This window comes from Pseudophryne corroboree, unplaced genomic scaffold (assembly GCF_028390025.1).
Source record: "Pseudophryne corroboree isolate aPseCor3 unplaced genomic scaffold, aPseCor3.hap2 scaffold_801, whole genome shotgun sequence".
Classification (NCBI taxonomy): Eukaryota; Metazoa; Chordata; class Amphibia; order Anura; family Myobatrachidae; genus Pseudophryne; species Pseudophryne corroboree.
In genome coordinates this window covers 197,319-210,278 of record NW_026970380.1, presented here as the reverse complement: position 1 = coordinate 210,278, position 12,960 = coordinate 197,319, and the positions used below count along the sequence as shown (strand labels likewise).

The 12,960-nt window shown below is 38.0% G+C and overlaps 11 non-coding genes across 11 annotated transcripts; all 11 read left to right on the top strand.

Annotated features, from left to right (window-relative positions):
- The first annotated feature begins 511 nt into the window (after positions 1-511).
- On the top strand, positions 512-585 carry TRNAF-GAA (transfer RNA phenylalanine (anticodon GAA)). Its single transcript has one exon. It is a non-coding gene; the product is annotated as a tRNA-Phe (tRNA).
- Positions 586-1,399: 814 nt separating this feature from the next.
- Positions 1,400-1,472, top strand: TRNAF-GAA (transfer RNA phenylalanine (anticodon GAA)). The gene has a single exon. It is a non-coding gene; the product is annotated as a tRNA-Phe (tRNA).
- Positions 1,473-2,283: 811 nt separating this feature from the next.
- Positions 2,284-2,356, top strand: TRNAF-GAA (transfer RNA phenylalanine (anticodon GAA)). Its single transcript has one exon. It is a non-coding gene; the product is annotated as a tRNA-Phe (tRNA).
- An 812-nt stretch (positions 2,357-3,168) lies between these two features.
- TRNAF-GAA (transfer RNA phenylalanine (anticodon GAA)) lies at positions 3,169-3,242 on the top strand. The gene has a single exon. It is a non-coding gene; the product is annotated as a tRNA-Phe (tRNA).
- An 814-nt stretch (positions 3,243-4,056) lies between these two features.
- TRNAF-GAA (transfer RNA phenylalanine (anticodon GAA)) lies at positions 4,057-4,129 on the top strand. The gene has a single exon. It is a non-coding gene; the product is annotated as a tRNA-Phe (tRNA).
- An 811-nt stretch (positions 4,130-4,940) lies between these two features.
- TRNAF-GAA (transfer RNA phenylalanine (anticodon GAA)) lies at positions 4,941-5,014 on the top strand. The gene has a single exon. It is a non-coding gene; the product is annotated as a tRNA-Phe (tRNA).
- Positions 5,015-6,701: 1,687 nt separating this feature from the next.
- On the top strand, positions 6,702-6,774 carry TRNAF-GAA (transfer RNA phenylalanine (anticodon GAA)). Its single transcript has one exon. It is a non-coding gene; the product is annotated as a tRNA-Phe (tRNA).
- An 810-nt stretch (positions 6,775-7,584) lies between these two features.
- Positions 7,585-7,657, top strand: TRNAF-GAA (transfer RNA phenylalanine (anticodon GAA)). The gene has a single exon. It is a non-coding gene; the product is annotated as a tRNA-Phe (tRNA).
- A 1,687-nt stretch (positions 7,658-9,344) lies between these two features.
- Positions 9,345-9,417, top strand: TRNAF-GAA (transfer RNA phenylalanine (anticodon GAA)). The gene has a single exon. It is a non-coding gene; the product is annotated as a tRNA-Phe (tRNA).
- A 1,686-nt stretch (positions 9,418-11,103) lies between these two features.
- Positions 11,104-11,176, top strand: TRNAF-GAA (transfer RNA phenylalanine (anticodon GAA)). The gene has a single exon. It is a non-coding gene; the product is annotated as a tRNA-Phe (tRNA).
- Positions 11,177-11,986: 810 nt separating this feature from the next.
- Positions 11,987-12,059, top strand: TRNAF-GAA (transfer RNA phenylalanine (anticodon GAA)). Its single transcript has one exon. It is a non-coding gene; the product is annotated as a tRNA-Phe (tRNA).
- The last annotated feature ends 901 nt before the right edge of the window (positions 12,060-12,960 follow it).

The window sequence follows — 12,960 nt, the reverse complement described above, 5'->3', positions numbered from 1 at the left end:
TTTATGTTATTTCAGTTTGCAAAATCTTTAGCTCCAAAAAAAGACATTCTTATCAGTATAGCTTGCCAAAATAGCTCAGTTGTGAGAGCAATAGACTGAAGACCTTAAAATCCCTAGTACGATCGTGGGTTTCCACATGTTTGGGTGTTTGCATTTTGTTACTGAGTAGCAATTCAGCAAAAAGAAATTTAGCAGCAGAAACGTTTATTTTCAGGTTTCGCCCTCTAGGACACTTGATGTTCTTTCAGTTTGCCTTATCTTAAACACCAAAAAAGACTTTCCAAATGTCAGACGTAGCTGCAATAGCTCATTTGGGAGAGCATTAGACTGAAGATCTATAAGTCCCTGGTTCGATCCCGGGTTTCGGCATGTTTAGTAGCTGTATTTTTGTTACAGAATAGCAATTTACCAGCAGAATCTTTCATTATCAGGTGTTGCTCTTCAAGAACACCTGATGCTCTTTTTTTCCCAACCTAAAACCCCAAATACGACTTCACATCTGTCACAATTAGCCGAAATAGCTCAGTTGGGAGAGCGTTAGACTGAAGAACTAAAGGGTCCCTGGTTCGATCCCGGGTTTCGGCATATTTAGTTGCTGTTTTTTTTGTTACAGAATAGCAATTTAGCAGCAGAAACTGCCGTGTTCAGGTTCTGGTCTTCAAGAACATTTCATGTTATTACAGTTTGCATTATTATTTGCCCCAATTAAATAATTTCTTATTAGTAGAGCTTGGCGAAATAGCTCAGTTGTGACAACATTAGACTGAAGATCTAAGGGTGTCTTGTTCAATCCTGGGGTTTAGCATGGTTGGGTGTTTGCTATTGCTACTGAATAGCAATTTAGCAGCAAAAACTGTTGTGTTCAGGTTTTGATCTTGAAAAGCATTTTATGTTATTTCAGTTTGCAAAATCTTTAGCTCCTAAAAAAAGACATTCTTATCAGTATAGCTTGCCAAAATAGCTCAGTTGTGAGAGCAATAGACTGAAGACCTTAAAATCCCTAGTACGATCGTGGGTTTCCACATGTTTGGGTGTTTGCAGTTTGTTACTGAGTAGCAATTCAGCAAAAAGAAATTTAGCAGCAGAAACGTTTATTTTCAGGTTTCGCCCTCTAGGACACTTGATGTTCTTTCAGTTTGCCTTATCTTAAACACCAAAAAAGACTTTCTAAACGTCAGACTTACACGCAATAGCACTTTTGTGAGAGCATTAAACTGAAGATCTAAAGGTCCTGGGTTCGATCCCAGTATTCGGCATATTTAGTTGCGGTATTTTTGTTACAGAATAGCAATTTACCAGCAGAATCTTTCATTGTCAGGTGTTGTTCATCAAGAACACTTAATGCTCTTTTTTTTCCCAGCCTAAAACCCGAAATACGGCTTGACATCTTTCACAATTAGCTGAAATAGCTCATTTGGGAGAGCGTTAGACTGAAGATCTAAAGGTCCCTGGTTCGATCCTTGGTTTTGGCATATTTAGTTGCTGTTTTTTTGTTACAGAATAGCAATTTAGCAGCAGAAACTGCCGTGTTCAGGTTCTGGTCTTCAAGATCATTTCATGTTATTACAGTTTGCATTATTATTAGCCCCAATAAAAGAATTTCTTATTAGTAGAGCTTGGCGAAATAGCTCAGTTGTGAGAACATTAGACTGAAGATCTAAGGGTGTCTTGTTCAATCCTGGGGTTTAGCATGGTTGGGTGTTTGCTTTTGCTACTGAATAGCAATTTAGCAGCAAAAACTGTTGTTTTCAGTTTTTGATCTTGAAAAACATTTTATGTTATTTCAGTTTGCAAAATCTTTAGCTCCAAAAAAAGACTTTCTTATCAGTATAGCTTGCCAAAATAGCTCAGTTGTGAGAGCAATAGACTGAAGATCTTAAAATCCCTAGTACGATCGTGGATTTCCACATGTTTGGGTGTTTGCATTTTGTTACTGAGTAGCAATTCAGCAAAAAGAAATTTAGCAGCAGAAACGTTTATTTTCAGGTTTCGCCCTCTAGGACACTTGATGTTCTTTCAGTTTGCCTTATCTTAAACACCAAAAAAGACTTTCCACATGTCAGACGTAGCTGCAATAGCTCATTTGGGAGAGCATTAGACTGAAGATCTATAAGTCCCTGGTTCGATCCTGGGATTCGGCATGTTTAGTAGCTGTATTTTTGTTACAGAATAGCAATTTACCAGCAGAATCTTTCATTATAAGGTGTTGCTCTTCAAGAACACTTGATGCTCTTTTTTTCCCAACCTAAAACCCCAAATACGACTTCACATCTGTCACAATTAGCCGAAATAGCTCAGTTGGGAAAGTGTTAGACTGAAGATCTAAAGGTCCCTGGTTCGATCCCGGGTTTCGGCATATTTAGTTGCTGTTTTTTTTGTTACAGAATAGCAATTTAGCAGCAGAAACTGCCGTGTTCAGGTTCTGGTCTTCAAGAACATTTCATGTTATTACAGTTTGCACTATAATTAGCCCCAATAAAAGAATTTCTTATTAGTAGAGCTTGGCGAAATAGCTCAGTTGTGAGAACATTAGACTGAAGATCTAAGGGTGTCTTGTTCAATCCTGGGGTTTAGCATGGTTGGGTGTTTGCTTTTGCTACTGAATAGCAATTTAGCAGCAAAAACTGTTGTTTTCAGTTTTTGATCTTGAAAAACATTTTATGTTATTTCAGTTTGCAAAATCTTTAGCTCCAAAAAAAGACATTCTTATCAGTATAGCTTGCCAAAATAGCTCAGTTGTGAGAGCAATAGACTGAAGACCTTAAAATCCCTAGTACGATCGTGGGTTTCCACATGTTTGGGTGTTTGCATTTTGTTACTGAGTAGCAATTCAGCAAAAAGAAATTTAGCAGCAGAAACGTTTATTTTCAGGTTTCGCCCTCTAGGACACTTGATGTTCTTTCAGTTTGCCTTATCTTAAACACCAAAAAAGACTTTCCAAATGTCAGACGTAGCTGCAATAGCTCATTTGGGAGAGCATTAGACTGAAGATCTATAAGTCCCTGGTTCGATCCCGGGTTTCGGCATGTTTAGTAGCTGTATTTTTGTTACAGAATAGCAATTTACCAGCAGAATCTTTCATTATCAGGTGTTGCTCTTCAAGAACACCTGATGCTCTTTTTTTCCCAACCTAAAACCCCAAATACGACTTCACATCTGTCACAATTAGCCGAAATAGCTCAGTTGGGAGAGCGTTAGACTGAAGAACTAAAGGGTCCCTGGTTCGATCCCGGGTTTCGGCATATTTAGTTGCTGTTTTTTTTGTTACAGAATAGCAATTTAGCAGCAGAAACTGCCGTGTTCAGGTTCTGGTCTTCAAGAACATTTCATGTTATTACAGTTTGCATTATTATTTGCCCCAATTAAATAATTTCTTATTAGTAGAGCTTGGCGAAATAGCTCAGTTGTGACAACATTAGACTGAAGATCTAAGGGTGTCTTGTTCAATCCTGGGGTTTAGCATGGTTGGGTGTTTGCTATTGCTACTGAATAGCAATTTAGCAGCAAAAACTGTTGTGTTCAGGTTTTGATCTTGAAAAGCATTTTATGTTATTTCAGTTTGCAAAATCTTTAGCTCCTAAAAAAAGACATTCTTATCAGTATAGCTTGCCAAAATAGCTCAGTTGTGAGAGCAGTAGACTGAAGACCTTAAAATCCCTAGTACGATCGTGGGTTTCCACATGTTTGGGTGTTTGCAGTTTGTTACTGAGTAGCTATTCAGCAAAAAGAAATTTAGCAGCAGAAACTTTCATTTTCAGGTTTCGCCCTCTTGGACACTTGATGTTCTTTCAGTTTGCCTTATCTTAAACACCAAAAAAGACTTTCTAAACGTCAGACTTACACGCAATAGCTCTTTTGTGAGAGCATTAAACTGAAGATCTAAAGGTCCTGGGTTCGATCCCTGGATTCGGCATATTTAGTTGCGGTATTTTTGTTACAGAATAGCAATTTACCAGCAGAATCTTTCATTATCAGGTGTTGTTCATCAAGAACACTTAATGCTCTTTTTTTTCCCAGCCTAAAACCCCAAATACGGCTTGACATCTTTCACAATTAGCCGAAATAGCTCAGTTGGGAGAGTGTTAGACTGAAGATCTAAAGGTCCCTGTTTCGAACCCGGGTTTCCGCATATTTAGTTGCTGTTTTTTTGTTACAGAATAGCAATTTAGCAGCAGAAACTGCCGTGTTCAGGTTCTGGTCTTCAAGATCATTTCATGTTATTACAGTTTGCATTATTATTAGCCCCAATAAAAGAATTTCTTATTAGTAGAGCTTGGCGAAATAGCTCAGTTGTGAGAACATTAGACTGAAGATCTAAGGGTGTCTTGTTCAATCCTGGGGTTTAGCATGGTTGGGTGTTTGCTTTTGCTACTGAATAGCAATTTAGCAGCAAAAACTGTTGTTTTCAGTTTTTGATCTTGAAAAACATTTTATGTTATTTCAGTTTGCAAAATCTTTAGCTCCAAAAAAAGACTTTCTTATCAGTATAGCTTGCCAAAATAGCTCAGTTGTGAGAGCAATAGACTGAAGACCTTAAAATCCCTAGTACGATCGTGGGTTTCCACATGTTTGGGTGTTTGCATTTTGTTACTGAGTAGCAATTCAGCAAAAAGAAATTTAGCAGCAGAAACGTTTATTTTCAGGTTTCGCCCTCTAGGACACTTGATGTTCTTTCAGTTTGCCTTATCTTAAACACCAAAAAAGACTTTCTAAATGTCAGACGTAGCTGCAATAGCTCATTTGGGAGAGCATTAGACTGAAGATCTATAAGTCCCTGGTTTGATCCCGGGTTTCGGCATGTTTAGTAGCTGTATTTTTGTTACAGAATAGCAATTTACCAGCAGAATCTTTCATTATCAGGTGTTGCTCTTCAAGAACACTTGATGCTCTTTTTTTCCCAACCTAAAACCCCAAATACGACTTCACATCTTTCACAATTAGCCGAAATAACTCAGTTGGGAGAGCGTTAGACTGAAGAACTAAAGGGTCCCTGGTTCGATCCTGGGTTTCGGCATATTTAGTTGCTGTTTTTTTGTTACAGAATAGCAATTTAGCAGCAGAAACTGCCGTGTTCAGGTTCTGGTCTTCAAGATCATTTCATGTTATTACAGTTTGCATTATTATTAGCCCCAATAAAAGAATTTCTTATTAGTAGAGCTTGGCGAAATAGCTCAGTTGTGACAACATTAGACTGAAGATCTAAGGGTGTCTTGTTCAATCCTGGGGTTTAGCATGGTTGGGTGTTTGCTTTTGCTACTGAATAGCAATTTAGCAGCAAAAACTGTTGTTTTCAGTTTTTGATCTTGAAAAACATTTTATGTTATTTCAGTTTGCAAAATCTTTAGCTCCAAAAAAAGACTTTCTTATCAGTATAGCTTGCCAAAATAGCTCAGTTGTGAGAGCAATAGACTGAAGACCTTAAAATCCCTAGTACGATCGTGGGTTTCCACATGTTTGGGTGTTTGCAGTTTGTTACTGAGTAGCAATTCAGCAAAAAGAAATTTAGCAGCAGAAACGTTTATTTTCAGGTTTCGCCCTCTAGGACACTTGATGTTCTTTCAGTTTGCCTTATCTTAAACACCAAAAAAGACTTTCCAAATGTCAGACGTAGCTGCAATATCTCATTTGGGAGAGCATTAGACTGAAGATCTATAAGTCCCTGGTTCGATCCCTGGTTTCGGCATGTTTAGTAGCTGTATTTTTGTTACAGAATAGCAATTTACCAGCAGAATCTTTCATTATCAGGTGTTGCTCTTCAAGAACACCTGATGCTCTTTTTTTCCCAACCTAAAACCCCAAATACGACTTCACATCTGTCACAATTAGCCGAAATAGCTCAGTTGGGAGAGCGTTAGACTGAAGAACTAAAGGATCCCGGGTTTCGGCATATTTAGTTACTGTTTTTTTTGTTACAGAATAGCAATTTAGCAGCAGAAACTGCCGTGTTCAGGTTCTGGTCTTCAAGAACATTTCATGTTATTACAGTTTGCATTATTATTTGCCCCAATAAAATAATTTCTTATTAGTAGAGCTTGGCGAAATAGCTCAGTTGTGACAACATTAGACTGAAGATCTAAGGGTGTCTTGTTCAATCCTGGGGTTTAGCATGGTTGGGTGTTTGCTATTGCTACTGAATAGCAATTTAGCAGCAAAAACTGTTGTGTTCAGGTTTTGATCTTGAAAAGCATTTTATGTTATTTCAGTTTGCAAAATCTTTAGCTCCTAAAAAAAGACATTCTTATCAGTATAGCTTGCCAAAATAGCTCAGTTGTGAGAGCAGTAGACTGAAGACCTTAAAATCCCTAGTACGATCATGGGTTTCCACATGTTTGGGTGTTTGCAGTTTGTTACTGAGTAGCAATTCAGCAAAAAGAAATTTAGCAGCAGAAACTTTCATTTTCAGGTTTCGCCCTCTAGGACACTTGATGTTCTTTCAGTTTGCCTTATCTTAAACACCAAAAAATACTTTCTAAACGTCAGACTTACATGCAATAGCTCTTTTGTGAGAGCATTAAACTGAAGATCTAAAGGTCCTGGGTTCGATCCCAGGATTCGGCATATTTAGTTGCGGTATTTTTGTTACAGAATAGCAATTTACCAGCAGAATCTTTCATTATCAGGTGTTGTTCATCAAGAACACTTAATGCTCTTTTTTTTCCCAGCCTAAAACCCCAAATACGGCTTGACATCTTTCACAATTAGCCGAAATAGCTCAGTTGGGAGAGCGTTAGACTGAAGATCTAAAGGTCCCTGGTTCGATCCCGGGTTTTGGCATATTTAGTTGCTGTTTTTTGTTACAGAATAGCAATTTAGCAGCAGAAACTGCCGTGTTCAGGTTCTGATCTTCAAGATCATTTCATGTTATTACAGTTTGCATTATTATTAGCCCCAATGAAAGAATTTCTTATTAGTAGAGCTTGGCGAAATAGCTCAGTTGTGAGAACATTAGACTGAAGATCTAAGGGTGTCTTGTTCAATCCTGGGGTTTAGCATGGTTGGGTGTTTGCTTTTGCTACTGAATAGCAATTTAGCAGCAAAAACTGTTGTTTTCAGTTTTTGATCTTGAAAAACATTTTATGTTATTTCAGTTTGCAAAATCTTTAGCTCCAAAAAAAGACTTTCTTATCAGTATAGCTTGCCAAAATAGCTCAGTTGTGAGAGCAATAGACTGAAGACTTTAAAATCCCTAGTACGATCGTGGGTTTCCACATGTTTGGGTGTTTGCATTTTGTTACTGAGTAGCAATTCAGCAAAAAGAAATTTAGCAGCAGAAACGTTTATTTTCAGGTTTCGCCCTCTAGGACACTTGATGTTCTTTCAGTTTGCCTTATCTTAAACACCAAAAAAGACTTTCCAAATGTCAGACGTAGCTGCAATAGCTCATTTGGGAGAGCATTAGACTGAAGATCTATAAGTCCCTGGTTCGATCCCGGGTTTCGGCATGTTTAGTAGCTGTATTTTTGTTACAGAATAGCAATTTACCAGCAGAATCTTTCATTATAAGGTGTTGCTCTTCAAGAACACTTGATGCTCTTTTTTCCCCAACCTAAAACCCCAAATACGACTTCACATCTGTCACAATTAGCTGAAATAGCTCAGTTGGGAGAGCATTAAACTGAAGATCTAAAGGTCCCTGGTTCGATCCCGGGTTTCGGCATATTTAGTTGCTGTTTTTTTGTTACAGAATAGCAATTTAGCAGCAGAAACTGCCGTGTTCAGGTTCTGGTCTTCAAGATCATTTCATGTTATTACAGTTTGCATTATTATTAGCCCCAATAAAAGAATTTCTTATTAGTAGAGCTTGGCGAAATAGCTCAGTTGTGACAACATTAGACTGAAGATCTAAGGGTGTCTTGTTCAATCCTGGGGTTTAGCATGGTTGGGTGTTTGCTTTTGCTACTGAATAGCAATTTAGCAGCAAAAACTGTTGTTTTCAGTTTTTGATCTTGAAAAACATTTTATGTTATTTCAGTTTGCAAAATCTTTAGCTCCAAAAAAAGACTTTCTTATCAGTATAGCTTGCCAAAATAGCTCAGTTGTGAGAGCAATAGACTGAAGACCTTAAAATCCCTAGTACGATCGTGGGTTTCCACATGTTTGGGTGTTTGCAGTTTGTTACTGAGTAGCAATTCAGCAAAAAGAAATTTAGCAGCAGAAACGTTTATTTTCAGGTTTCGCCCTCTAGGACACTTGATGTTCTTTCAGTTTGCCTTATCTTAAACACCAAAAAAGACTTTCCAAATGTCAGACGTAGCTGCAATATCTCATTTGGGAGAGCATTAGACTGAAGATCTATAAGTCCCTGGTTCGATCCCTGGTTTCGGCATGTTTAGTAGCTGTATTTTTGTTACAGAATAGCAATTTACCAGCAGAATCTTTCATTATCAGGTGTTGCTCTTCAAGAACACCTGATGCTCTTTTTTTCCCAACCTAAAACCCCAAATACGACTTCACATCTGTCACAATTAGCCGAAATAGCTCAGTTGGGAGAGCGTTAGACTGAAGAACTAAAGGATCCCGGGTTTCGGCATATTTAGTTACTGTTTTTTTTGTTACAGAATAGCAATTTAGCAGCAGAAACTGCCGTGTTCAGGTTCTGGTCTTCAAGAACATTTCATGTTATTACAGTTTGCATTATTATTTGCCCCAATAAAATAATTTCTTATTAGTAGAGCTTGGCGAAATAGCTCAGTTGTGACAACATTAGACTGAAGATCTAAGGGTGTCTTGTTCAATCCTGGGGTTTAGCATGGTTGGGTGTTTGCTATTGCTACTGAATAGCAATTTAGCAGCAAAAACTGTTGTGTTCAGGTTTTGATCTTGAAAAGCATTTTATGTTATTTCAGTTTGCAAAATCTTTAGCTCCTAAAAAAAGACATTCTTATCAGTATAGCTTGCCAAAATAGCTCAGTTGTGAGAGCAGTAGACTGAAGACCTTAAAATCCCTAGTACGATCATGGGTTTCCACATGTTTGGGTGTTTGCAGTTTGTTACTGAGTAGCAATTCAGCAAAAAGAAATTTAGCAGCAGAAACTTTCATTTTCAGGTTTCGCCCTCTAGGACACTTGATGTTCTTTCAGTTTGCCTTATCTTAAACACCAAAAAATACTTTCTAAACGTCAGACTTACATGCAATAGCTCTTTTGTGAGAGCATTAAACTGAAGATCTAAAGGTCCTGGGTTCGATCCCAGGATTCGGCATATTTAGTTGCGGTATTTTTGTTACAGAATAGCAATTTACCAGCAGAATCTTTCATTATCAGGTGTTGTTCATCAAGAACACTTAATGCTCTTTTTTTTCCCAGCCTAAAACCCCAAATACGGCTTGACATCTTTCACAATTAGCCGAAATAGCTCAGTTGGGAGAGCGTTAGACTGAAGATCTAAAGGTCCCTGGTTCGATCCCGGGTTTTGGCATATTTAGTTGCTGTTTTTTGTTACAGAATAGCAATTTAGCAGCAGAAACTGCCGTGTTCAGGTTCTGATCTTCAAGATCATTTCATGTTATTACAGTTTGCATTATTATTAGCCCCAATGAAAGAATTTCTTATTAGTAGAGCTTGGCGAAATAGCTCAGTTGTGAGAACATTAGACTGAAGATCTAAGGGTGTCTTGTTCAATCCTGGGGTTTAGCATGGTTGGGTGTTTGCTTTTGCTACTGAATAGCAATTTAGCAGCAAAAACTGTTGTTTTCAGTTTTTGATCTTGAAAAACATTTTATGTTATTTCAGTTTGCAAAATCTTTAGCTCCAAAAAAAGACTTTCTTATCAGTATAGCTTGCCAAAATAGCTCAGTTGTGAGAGCAATAGACTGAAGACCTTAAAATCCCTAGTACGATCGTGGGTTTCCACATGTTTGGGTGTTTGCAGTTTGTTACTGAGTAGCAATTCAGCAAAAAGAAATTTAGCAGCAGAAACGTTTATTTTCAGGTTTCGCCCTCTAGGACACTTGATGTTCTTTCAGTTTGCCTTATCTTAAACACCAAAAAAGACTTTCCAAATGTCAGACGTAGCTGCAATATCTCATTTGGGAGAGCATTAGACTGAAGATCTATAAGTCCCTGGTTCGATCCCTGGTTTCGGCATGTTTAGTAGCTGTATTTTTGTTACAGAATAGCAATTTACCAGCAGAATCTTTCATTATCAGGTGTTGCTCTTCAAGAACACCTGATGCTCTTTTTTTCCCAACCTAAAACCCCAAATACGACTTCACATCTGTCACAATTAGCCGAAATAGCTCAGTTGGGAGAGCGTTAGACTGAAGAACTAAAGGATCCCGGGTTTCGGCATATTTAGTTACTGTTTTTTTTGTTACAGAATAGCAATTTAGCAGCAGAAACTGCCGTGTTCAGGTTCTGGTCTTCAAGAACATTTCATGTTATTACAGTTTGCATTATTATTTGCCCCAATAAAATAATTTCTTATTAGTAGAGCTTGGCGAAATAGCTCAGTTGTGACAACATTAGACTGAAGATCTAAGGGTGTCTTGTTCAATCCTGGGGTTTAGCATGGTTGGGTGTTTGCTATTGCTACTGAATAGCAATTTAGCAGCAAAAACTGTTGTGTTCAGGTTTTGATCTTGAAAAGCATTTTATGTTATTTCAGTTTGCAAAATCTTTAGCTCCTAAAAAAAGACATTCTTATCAGTATAGCTTGCCAAAATAGCTCAGTTGTGAGAGCAGTAGACTGAAGACCTTAAAATCCCTAGTACGATCATGGGTTTCCACATGTTTGGGTGTTTGCAGTTTGTTACTGAGTAGCAATTCAGCAAAAAGAAATTTAGCAGCAGAAACTTTCATTTTCAGGTTTCGCCCTCTAGGACACTTGATGTTCTTTCAGTTTGCCTTATCTTAAACACCAAAAAATACTTTCTAAACGTCAGACTTACATGCAATAGCTCTTTTGTGAGAGCATTAAACTGAAGATCTAAAGGTCCTGGGTTCGATCCCAGGATTCGGCATATTTAGTTGCGGTATTTTTGTTACAGAATAGCAATTTACCAGCAGAATCTTTCATTATCAGGTGTTGTTCATCAAGAACACTTAATGCTCTTTTTTTTCCCAGCCTAAAACCCCAAATACGGCTTGACATCTTTCACAATTAGCCGAAATAGCTCAGTTGGGAGAGCGTTAGACTGAAGATCTAAAGGTCCCTGGTTCGATCCCGGGTTTTGGCATATTTAGTTGCTGTTTTTTGTTACAGAATAGCAATTTAGCAGCAGAAACTGCCGTGTTCAGGTTCTGATCTTCAAGATCATTTCATGTTATTACAGTTTGCATTATTATTAGCCCCAATGAAAGAATTTCTTATTAGTAGAGCTTGGCGAAATAGCTCAGTTGTGAGAACATTAGACTGAAGATCTAAGGGTGTCTTGTTCAATCCTGGGGTTTAGCATGGTTGGGTGTTTGCTTTTGCTACTGAATAGCAATTTAGCAGCAAAAACTGTTGTTTTCAGTTTTTGATCTTGAAAAACATTTTATGTTATTTCAGTTTGCAAAATCTTTAGCTCCAAAAAAAGACTTTCTTATCAGTATAGCTTGCCAAAATAGCTCAGTTGTGAGAGCAATAGACTGAAGACTTTAAAATCCCTAGTACGATCGTGGGTTTCCACATGTTTGGGTGTTTGCATTTTGTTACTGAGTAGCAATTCAGCAAAAAGAAATTTAGCAGCAGAAACGTTTATTTTCAGGTTTCGCCCTCTAGGACACTTGATGTTCTTTCAGTTTGCCTTATCTTAAACACCAAAAAAGACTTTCCAAATGTCAGACGTAGCTGCAATAGCTCATTTGGGAGAGCATTAGACTGAAGATCTATAAGTCCCTGGTTCGATCCCGGGTTTCGGCATGTTTAGTAGCTGTATTTTTGTTACAGAATAGCAATTTACCAGCAGAATCTTTCATTATAAGGTGTTGCTCTTCAAGAACACTTGATGCTCTTTTTTCCCCAACCTAAAACCCCAAATACGACTTCACATCTGTCACAATTAGCTGAAATAGCTCAGTTGGGAGAGCATTAAACTGAAGATCTAAAGGTCCCTGGTTCGATCCCGGGTTTCGGCATATTTAGTTGCTGTTTTTTTGTTACAGAATAGCAATTTAGCAGCAGAAACTGCCGTGTTCAGGTTCTGGTCTTCAAGAACATTTCATGTTATTACAGTTTGCATTATTATTAGCCCCAATAAAAGAATTTCTTATTAGTAGAGCTTGGCAAAATAGCTCAGTAGTGAGAACATTAGACTGAAGATCTAAGGGTGTCTTGTTCAATCCTGGGGTTTAGCATGGTTGGGTGTTTGCTTTTGCTACTGAATAGCAATTTAGCAGCAAAAACTGTTGTTTTCAGTTTTTGATCTTGAAAAACATTTGATGTTATTTCAGTTTGCAAAATCTTTAGCTCCAAAAAAAGACATTCTTATCAGTATAGCTTGCCAAAATAGCTCAGTTGTGAGAGCAATAGACTGAAGACCTTAAAATCCCTAGTACGATCGTGGGTTTCCACATGTTTGGGTGTTTGCATTTTCTTACTGAGTAGCAATTCAGCAAAAAGAAATTTAGCAGCAGAAACGTTTATTTTCAGGTTTCGCCCTCTAGGACACTAGATGTTCTTTCAGTTTGCCTTATCTTAAACACCAAAAAAGACTTTCCAGATGTCAGACGTAGCTACAATAGCTCATTTGGGAGAGCATTAGACTGAAGATCTATAAGTCCCTGGTTCGATCCCGGGTTTCGGCATGTAAAGTAGCTGTATTTTTGTTACAGAATAGCAATTTACCAGCAGAATCTTTCATTATAAGGTGTTGCTCTACAACATGGGTCTTCAACCTGCGACCCTCCAGCTGCTGTGGAACTACACATCCCAGCATGCCCTGCCTCAGTTTTAGCATACCTTAATAGCAAAACTGTAGCAGGGCATGCTGGGATGTGTAGTTTCACAGCAGCTGGAGGGCCACAGGATGAAGACCCA